This window comes from Oryctolagus cuniculus, chromosome 2, assembly GCF_964237555.1.
Source record: "Oryctolagus cuniculus chromosome 2, mOryCun1.1, whole genome shotgun sequence".
NCBI lineage: Eukaryota > Metazoa > Chordata > Mammalia > Lagomorpha > Leporidae > Oryctolagus > Oryctolagus cuniculus.
Genome location: NC_091433.1, coordinates 78,646,563 through 78,656,721, shown reverse-complemented (window position 1 = coordinate 78,656,721; position 10,159 = coordinate 78,646,563). Strand labels below are relative to the sequence as shown.

The following is a 10,159-nucleotide window of genomic DNA, read 5'->3' as shown; positions in this document are numbered from 1 at the left end:
CGCAGTGAGCCGGCTGGGCGGCGCGAGCGCACAAGCGCCGGGAGGGAGGGAGAAGGCGGGAGAGGCGCGGGCGGGAGACGGGCGGGCGTGGACTGCGGGCGCTGAGGTGGCGCAGGCTGAGGTAGTCGGAGATTATGTAGCCGGCGTTCCTTGATAAGGAAAAAAGAGGCAATATCGTAGAGGAAGGTGCCTTTCCACCATAACAAGGAGCATTCACGAAACAATTCCTGTTTTTCATAACGCACTGAAGACTTGCACTCTGGGCAAGAGGAACTAGAGTGGGACTTGGTGTGATGTAACAAGCGATCAGAAAGCTGAACAAAGTAACGCAGTTTGAAACAGTTTTTCAGACCTTGGACAACGGGCAGCGCTGGCTTGTTTTGCCGGCGTGGGGTAGGAACAAGAGGAGCCTTGGCTTTGTGAGGCAGCCTCCAGTCTGTAATGCAGGGAAGAGAAACTCGGCGAGGATCACTGATGAGCCAGTTTGGACTTCAGGGAATTGGGGAGACCCAGTTGGTGGGAGCATGGGAGCAGGATTCTGGAGAGGAGGGAAGTTATTGGAAAAAGAGCCTCCGAAATCTGCTTGGGAGTACATTTGAATCTTTAATTGACTACAAATCAGCACGAATGTCATGTGAAACTGGCGAGGCAAGAGTAATTAGAGGGGAGCAGTAAGGCAAACAATGACCAGCGCGCACAGAGGGCTGGGAATCATTTGCGTTCATGGTAACCAGAGTGGAGAGACTGTTGAACCTGCAGTAGAGACCTCAGCAGCAGTTTCGCCTCAGTAGTGGGTAAACTGGCCCTCGGCTGCGGGATCCAGAGTACAAACTGCTGTAACTCTTCAGAAGCTGGGAACAAGCCCTAAAAGGATCAGTGTTCAGTAGATAACCCAACTTCCTGCCACCCCTCAGCCTGATACTCTATAAAGGACTACAACAAAATCCAGGACTCAACAGTATACTAAAATGTGAGGCATCCTATCAAAAATCAGCAGGTGTGCCAACAGGTAGAGAACTAGCTCATACAGTCAATGGAAACATAACCAGAAATGGTGAGAGTAATAGGATGAACAGAGAAAGACTATAAATACTCCTAATAAATGTGTTCAGTATGCTCAAGGATTTAGGGGGAAATATGAGAAAAATCTGGAGAAATTAAAATGAAAGAAGCAAATGGAATTTCTGGAGATGAAAAATATATCAGACAAAATGGATATATTCTCCACATGGGATTGATAGAACATTAAGCACCATGGTGGAATGGGGGAGGGAGATTAATGAATTTGAAGACGGCAGTAGAAAATCCAAATAACCCAGAGAAAGAAGACTTAAAAATGAATAAATAGTTTCAGAGATCCATGGGACAACACAAAGATGCCTATTGTTTGCCATGTACTTGCAACCTAAGAAAGGGAGTGAGGTGAGACAAAAAATTATTTGAAGAAGTAATGAACAAAAGTGTTCTAAATTTGATGAAACCTGTAAACTAGAAACCCAAGAAAGTCAAAGAAATCCAAATAGGATAAATATCAAAACTACTAGGGCATGTCATAGCCATATTGGTGGAAAAAAGTGATAAAAAGGAAAATCTTCAAAGCAGTTGGGGCTAGGGTGTGGGAGTAGGCACATTCTGTAGAAACAATAATAAGAGTTTTCATAGACTTCTCATTAGAAAATATGCAAGCCCTGCACATAATGAAATGACAACTTTAAGAGAAAAAGCCCAAACCAAAAAAATCAAAAATACTATCAATCTGGTACTCAGGCAGATAAGCCCAGAAAGCCCACTTTTTGAAATAGTACCATCCCAGCTGTCAGGGCTCAGAAAACAGGACCCCAAAGTATGGTGCTTGACATGTTGCATACTTTGAACTGAAGGAAAGAGGCTCAAAAGCAAGATCTTTGTGACCCATTTTGCTCCTCTCTCTGTGGAAGCAAGCCATGGAAATCAGAATCTCTATCCCCAAAGTGAGTCATAGAAACTAGAACCTCTCTACCTCTCTCTCCCTTGAAATATTACTCTAACCTTCCCTCGCCTTTCTGTGTCAGAGCTGGTCCTAAAAAAATTCTCAAAGCTACCTTGTCAGATAATAAATCATATATAAGACCCTTATTCCAGAAGGGGTCATACCTTACACCAAAGAGGAAGGAATGCCCAATAGAGAGGCCAAGAAGAATCTGGACAAGCCTTGCTGTGTTTTCCCTCACAATCTATTACTACTAGATCATACCTTTTTTGTCCAATCACATCTCTACAAGACTCCATTTTCATCAAATCTAAGCATGAAATGGAGTTTTCCCAGGGTCTTTGGGTCTTCATTTCTAAAATCTTCCATGTTTTTATAAAGTCTTGATTAAATAAATATGTAATGCTTTCTCCTGTTGTCTGTCTTTGTCAATTTTTATTTCAGACCTAGCCAGGAACCCTAGGAGGACTGAAGAAACTTCCTCATTTAAACAACTGACCTGTAGATCTGTGAGGAAGAAAAAGAAATGCTTATTATGGTAAGCCATTGGGTGGTTTGTTATTCAGCTTTATTATAGGAATAGTTAACTCATAAAGGGTCACTTCAAGTTGCATGGCAGTAGGTGAGGACATATAATTCCCTTCAAGAAAAAGTGACATGATTGGAAATCCACCACAGATATTTTCTGATATGACCTGTTCCTTCTAAGATGAACTATATTTTTCTAGCATAAGTACAGTCTTTGTGTTTATAAACTAAAAAATTTAAATTTTCAAATTGTTATAAAGATTTTTTAAGGCACAATTCTTGAACTGCCAGGGCAAGATTTATTCACTTTTTCTTCATACAATTAGACTTTGAGTCCTGACACATAATTACTGAGAATTACTTATTACATCTCTCTTTCTTGGAGGATACTTTTTCCCTCAATTGCCATATCACACAGGTTAGTAAGAGTCACTTTACAAAGTAAAAAAGTTGATCCTGAGCTTTTTGGTCTGCTACATATATCTGAACTTTTAGATAAAGAAGATATACTTTTTTTTTTTTTTTGACAGGCAGAGTGGACAGTGAGAGAGAGAGAGACAGAGAGAAAGGTCTTCCTTTTTGCCGTTGGTTCACCCTCCAATGGCCGCTGCGGCCGGCGTACCACGCTGATCTGAAGCCAGGAGCCAGGTGCTTCTCCTGGTCTCCCATGCAGGTGCAGGAGCCCAAGGACTTGGGCCATCCTCCACTGCACTCCCTGGCCACAGCAGAGAGCTGGCCTGGAAAAGGGGCAACTGGGACAGAATCCGGTGCCCCGACCAGGACTAGAACCTGGTGTGCCGATGCTTCAGGTGGAGGATTAGCCTATTGAGCCACGGCACTGGCCAAGAAGATACACTATTAAGGACTGATAATTAGGGGCAGACATTTAGCCTAGCAGGTAAGATGCTAATGTCCAATGTTGAAGTACATGGGTTTGATAACCTGCTCTGCCTACTGATTCCAGCTCCCTGTTAATTCAGACCTGGGAGACAAGTAGTGATGGCTCAAGCAGTTGGGTTCCTGCTATCCAGTGGGAGACCTGGATTGAGTTCCTATCTTGTTTTCTCTCTCCCTACTTCTTAAATAAATAAATTTAAAAGGACTGAAAATCTACATTGAAAATGATGAGTTTATGCCTTAGTGCCGTTGCTTGTATCTACAAGAATGCTAAAATACAAAACATTCATTTATTAAACAAATATTTATTGAGCACCTTCTTTGTGCCAAGAATGAGCAGTGTGAAAAACAACAAAAACTCTGCCTAGTGGACTTTATAGACAATCGTCTATATCCTACAGTTCTGCGTCAGCAAATTCAACCTCAGCTCAAAAATATTAGAAGTAAAATTGCATCTGTGCTGACCATTTACAGACTTTTTCTTGCCATTACTTCCTTAAAATACAATATAACAACTGTTTACATAGGATTTACATTGTATTAGGCATAATAAGTAAACTAGAAATGTATATGGAGGGTTGTGCATGGATTATATGTAAGTATTATGTCAGTTTATTTAAGGAACTTAAGCACCCAGGGAGTTTTGTACCCATGGGATAGGAGGGTGAGTACCCTGAACCATTGAGGGATAACTTTATATTTAAGAAATGGTGGGCGCCGCGGCTCACTAGGCTAATCCTCCACCTAGCGGCGCCGGCACACCGGGTTCTAGTCCCGGTCGGGGTGCCGGATTCTGTCCCAGTTGCCCCTCTTCCAAGCTAGCTCTCTGCTGTGGCCAGGGAAGTGCAGTGGAGGATGGCCCAAGTACTTGGGCCTTGCACCCCATGGGAGACCAGGATAAGTAGCTGGCTCCTGCCATCGGATCAGCGCGGTGCGCTGGCCGCGGCGGCCATTGGAGGGTGAACCAATGGCAAAGGAAGACCTTTCTCTCTGTCTCTCTCTCTCACTGTCCACTCTGCCTGTCAAAAAAAAAAAAAAAAAAAAAAGCTTACATGAATAAAAAAAAAAGTGGAATACAGACAATAAACAAAAGAAGTAAAATGTTTATATATGGATTAAAGTATAACAAAGAAGGGGAATGGGTAGTGCCCAGGTATGAAGGAAGTTGCAATTTTAAATAGCAAAGACCTGAAGAGGTGAGGGAGCAAACTGTGAGAATGTCTAGGAGAAAAGTTCGGGAAGATCAAGCAACATGTGAAAAAGTTTTGAGCTGTGAAGATGCTTGGAATATTCAAGAGATATCAGTGTCAGTACTTTCCTATGACTGTGGTAACCCCTCCCCATTATGTGTCCTGATGCTTCCACTTTTAGGTAAGACACCAGCAGGCTTGGAACATTGCTACAGATTCTGGCTTTCTTTCAGGCCTTCTCACGCTGCTTCTAGCTGCACACTAACCCAGCATGAGGCCCCCTTCTCCAACATGCACCTTTCACAATTTTTCAGAACTGCCTCAAACTCTCAAGAAGTTTGTCATTTTGCCGTCAATTTCTTAAATCCATGTTTTCTCTTAATTCCAGTTTCTCCAGAGTTCATGGGAAACAGAAGTAGCCAATAAACCCTGCAGCTACATTATTATTCCTATGAAATTAAGAGAAATAGTGCATTTGTATGCTAGAGAAGCCATAATAAAGTAGCACAGAGTGGGTGGCTTCAATGACAGAAACTTCTTTTCTTGCAATTTTGGATGATAGGAGTTGAGATCAAGGTGGTTTCTTCCGAGGGTCCTCCCCTTGGCTTGTAGACGGCCATGTTTCTTCTGTGTCTTCATGTGGTCTTGCTTTTGTAACTGTTCAAAAATCTTACAGCAACACTCATATTGAATCAGGACCTACCCTAATGAACTAAAATAAATTACCTCTAAAGGCCCAATATCTGAATATGGTTTTATCATGAGATACAGGGAATTGGATCTTTAACAAAAAAATCTTGGGGGTGACATAACCCAGCCCATAGCCTGAAGCACTTGTGTTCACTCTGGAGCTGTAATTTCACATGTGATTTAGCTTATATTTCATTCATGTTTTGATGTTCTCTCTCACCAGGTTAGTCTTGCAAGTATCCTAAACCTCTTTCCCTGCCAAAATTCCCCATTATAACAAATCGGTCTTCCTCCCCAATTCTTTTTTTTTTTTTTTTTGACAGGCAGAGTGGACAGTGAGAGAGAGAGAGACAGAGAGAAAGGTCTTCCTTTGCCGTTGGTTCACCCTCCAATGGCCGCCGCGGCCAGTGCGCTGCAGCCAGAACACCGCGCTGATCCGATGGCAGGAGCCAGGTACTTATCCTGGTCTCCCATGGGGTGCAGGGCCCAAGCACTTGGGCCATCCTCCACTGCACTCCCTGGCCACAGCAGAGAGCTGGCCTGGAAGAGGGGCAACCAGGACAGAATCCGGCACCCCGACCGGGACTAGAACCCGGTGTGCCGGCGCCGCAAGGCGGAGGATTAGCCTAGTGAGCCGCGGCGCCGGCCCCTCCCTAATTCTTATCTAGGGTTCTGAGAGGGACCTTAGAGATCACATAACAGGCAGATCAGTGCCACAACGAACTAATGGTCATCAGCCTGACTTGGGTGCCGCTCTCTCCCGGAAACTCCAGTGTTTCTCTCCCTTCCTGCCTTCAGCAAACTTCATCTCCTCTTACCTCCAACCTTGGATCTTCCTCCCTGCTTACTCTCACCAGACAACCTCACCTCCTGCTTTAAAGGAAAAAAAATTCAAAAGAAAACTGTTAGCTTTCTTGTCCTAATCTGTCTAGACCAAACCTGATCTCATGTTTGTTTAAAATTTTGATATTGTTAATCATGGATTTTTTTTGTGTGTTAAGTTTGGTTTACTGAGAGATACAGTAGTATGTTTATCTTATTTAATGATTTCTGGGGTACATGAGAGCACCTGCCACTCTTTACCCATCTTCATTTTGAATCGAATATGAGCAAATGTTCCCTGAGTGCCCTCTACCTTCTCAGGAATCTCGAATTAGTATCGCCCCTTCTGTATTCTGTGTCTTCAATCTTTTTGTTGCAACTGGATCTTTCTCTTTGGTCTTATTGATGTTTACTCAAAATTTTTTTTTATTTGTTTTGAAAGTCAGAGTTACACAGAGAGAGGAGAGAGAAAGAGAGAGAGGTCCATCCGATGGTTCACTCCCCAATTGGCCACAATGGCCGGAGGAGCCTCCTCCAGTCTCCCACGTGGGTGCAAGGGTCCAAGGACCTGGGCCATCCTCCACTGCTTTCCCAGGCCATAGGAGAGAGCTGGATTGGAAGTGGAGCAGCCAGAACTCGAACTGGCGTCCATATGGGATGCCGGCACTGCAGGCAGTGGTTTTACCCGCTACATCATGGTGACGGCTCCAAATTTTATGGTTTAAAAAGCCCAACAAGGGGGTCAATGCTGTGGCTGTGAAGCGTTAGCATCCCATATGGGTGCCGGTTCAAGACCTGGCTGCTCCACTTCTGATCCAGCTCTCTGCTATGGCCTGGGAAAGCAGTAGAAGACAGCCCAAGTCCTTGGGCCCCTGCGCCCATGTGGGAGACCTGGAAGAAGCTCCTGGCTCCTGGCCTTGGATCAGCGCAACTCCGGCCGCTGGCAGCCAATTGGGGAGTGAACCATCGGATGGAAGACACACACTCTCTCTCTCTCTCTCTGCCTCTCCTCCCTTTGTGTAACTCTGACTTTCAAATAAATAAATAAACCTTTAAAAAAAAAAGCTCAACCAAGCACCTCCCTTAGCTTCAGATCTCCTACAGCTACTGGACTATCTCTTTTTTCCTCTTTGGAGATAAATCTCTTGAAAAAAAAAATACCCCTTTTTCCACACAGCCAACCACTATACAACCTGCCTAAATGTGATTCTACCCCCACAGTCTATTGGTATTTGCTTCTCTATCAAGGTCACATTTGTCTCCATGTGGTTAATTAAGTAGGCTCTTCTTAGGGCTCATCCTACTTGACCCTTCAGCAGCATCCAACCGTATTGGCCAGTCTATTTATTGATACTCTCCTCCCATGGTCTCCATGACAGCACACTCGCCTAGCTTCCCTCCTTTCTGTCTGGCCATTCCTCCTCCATCTTCCTGGTCAGTCCCCCTTCTTATATTCACTCATTTTTTTTGAAGATTTATTTATTTACTTGGAAATCAGAGTTACACAGAGAAGGAGAAGCAGAGAGAGAGAAGGAGAGAGAGATCTTCTATCTACTAGTTCATTCCCCAACTGGCCGCAATGGCCAGGAATTCTTTAAGGGCTGGATCTTAGGCCTGTTCTTTACTCTTACATTCTTTCTCCTTGGGTGATTTTATCCATTCCTCTGGCTTTATTTACCATCTACTTGCCAAAAGATTCCAAAGTTTATTAATGCTGAGCACTGGATCCACAGAACTGTCTACTCAGAAACACCTCAAACTCGACACACTCAAAGTGAAATCTTACCTTCCGCCCAAACCTGCCACATCTCTGCTGTCTCTTTTCTCAAAAAAATGGGCTTTTCATCCATTTCCATACAATTGATCAGGACCAAAAATGGAAACTTTTGACTTTTCACCTTCTTCACTTCTCTTAGTGCCAAGAAGGCCCAGAATGACATGGGTTGTGCCTGTCTGTGGTGATTGAACCATTTTTCTTATTCTACCGTTAACATCTTCACGTGACATACTAGTTCTCACTTCAGGCCTTTTCCAAGCTAAGTTCTCTCATTGTTTATAGAGAAGACTAAACTTCTCCTCCAGAGAAGTCTTCCCCCTCAACTCCCAAATTTTGTTAGATTCCACCCTTAATGGGATTTGCCTCTTTCCTTGGCATATGTTTATTGTTTTTTTTCTATTTTAGTATTTATTTTATTATTTGAAAGGCAGGATTCTCCCATCTACTGGTTCACTCCCTAAATGTCCAAACAGCTTGGCCAAGTAGAAGCTAGGACCCAAAACTCAATCTGGGTCTTCCGCAGGGTGGCAGGGACCCAAGTACTTGTGCTATCACTTGTGCTTCTCAGAGTGCGTGTTATCAGGAAGCTGGAATTGGGAATAGAGTCAGGATTCAAACCCAAGCACTCCAGTATGAGACATGGACATCCAAAGCGGTGTCTTCACCATTACACCAAACCCTTTCCCTAAGCCTGTGTTTTAGAATAAAGATCTAACTCTGTGTTTAAAAAGGCCATAAATGTCAATGACTTAAATGAGATAAAAGTTTATTTCTCTCTGAAGTTAATGTTTGACTCTGAAGTACAAAAATGTCAAAGGTTTAGGGTTCTTCTATCTTATCATTCCACCATTGCTAGTGCTGTCCTTGTCCTCATGCTCAGGACAGCTCCAGGTTATGTGTCTGTGGAAAGATGGGAACATTGGAAAACAGAACCTCAAATCATACATATTATTTCTGTTTATATCTTAGGTGTTAGAATTTAGTAACATGACCACACATTAGTTACCCAAGAGGCCAGGGAAAATGTTTTCTCAGCTCTGTGAACAATGAACTATGGACAGTTGAAAACCCATTGTTGTTCCTAAAAGGGGGCCAAATATTAGGACAACTAACAGTTTCTGCCACACTCCTGATGAACCCATTTGTCTGTACACACCCTTCTTTCTTAAAGCAAACTCATCCATACCCCATTGGAGACAACCCCCAGGTCCCCTCCTGCTGTTGCATACACTTCAGTGTCTACAATCTCTGGGTGATGTTCCAGCTTTGCCATCAGGTTCAAATAGGACTCTTCTTGGTCTAGGCACTTACAAGCCCAAAACAAAATTATCTGCCTATGATATTCTCAGTATAAAACAATAGAAGCAGGAGCAGGAAGACTGCAACAAGAATACCTGTATAGGAAGGATGAGGAGGGCAAGAGCACAGGGGAGCATATAGAAGTGACTATTTCCTGCGGGACAGGAACTTAGAAGATGTGAGGGCCAAATTGGTTGACTGATGTGATGCACAATGTTTCTGCTGTTGGGTGACAGGAAGGGGACCTGTCTCCCATCTTTTTCTTCTATGACTTACATCTAATAATATTCATTTCTCTTATATTTTCTTTTCACGGACTCCTTTGCTATGCAAAGCATTTGGAGGCTTAATTTATTCAGTTCAGATAGTTATATATAATCTGGAGGTAAAATAATTCCTCATTCTAATAGTTTTTCTTACTTTACAGTATTATGCAATGGCTTAGGAACTATTATATGACCTGATGCAAACCATATCCTATCTACTTTTGATCACAAAAAACAAACAAGGTCCTCTGTTCTACTCACAGTAGGGAATTTGTAACCTTGCTGACAAAGACAACAAACTTCTTAAGAATAAAATATGAGACTCTGGCAGTCTGTATTGGAGTACCTGGGTTTGAGTCCTGGCTCTGCTTCTGACTCCAGCTTCTTGCTAATGCATACCCTGGGAGGCCATAGTGATAACTTAAGTGATTGGACTCCTGCCACTGATTAGAGAGACCTAGATTGAGATTCTGATTCCAGATTCAACCTTTACCAATCCTGGCTGTTGCAAGCATTTGGGAGATGAACCAATAGACAGGAAAGCTGTGTCTCTGTTTCTCTTTCTACCTCTAAAAAAATGTTTAAAATTTAAAGTAATATCCAAGAAAATTTATTTCACATTGTACATTTTTTAAATAAACATACTTAAATCTGTGTTGTGTTTCAGATTAGTTTTGAAGTTGAGCAGAAACTCAATTTGGGATTTGCCAATATAAAAGAA

The 10,159-nt window shown here is 42.9% G+C and overlaps 1 long non-coding RNA gene across 2 annotated transcripts in view; it reads left to right on the top strand.

Moving 5' to 3' along the window:
- The first annotated feature begins 3 nt into the window (after nt 1-3).
- The window catches only part of LOC127487303 (uncharacterized), a 45,007-nt gene continuing 34,851 nt past the window's right edge, over nt 4-10,159 (top strand). For both annotated transcript variants that reach the window (XR_011386335.1, XR_007914053.2), the window contains exons 1-2: nt 4-1,970; nt 2,414-2,507. This is a non-coding gene — a long non-coding RNA (uncharacterized lncRNA). The remainder of the gene's footprint in view (nt 1,971-2,413; nt 2,508-10,159) is intronic.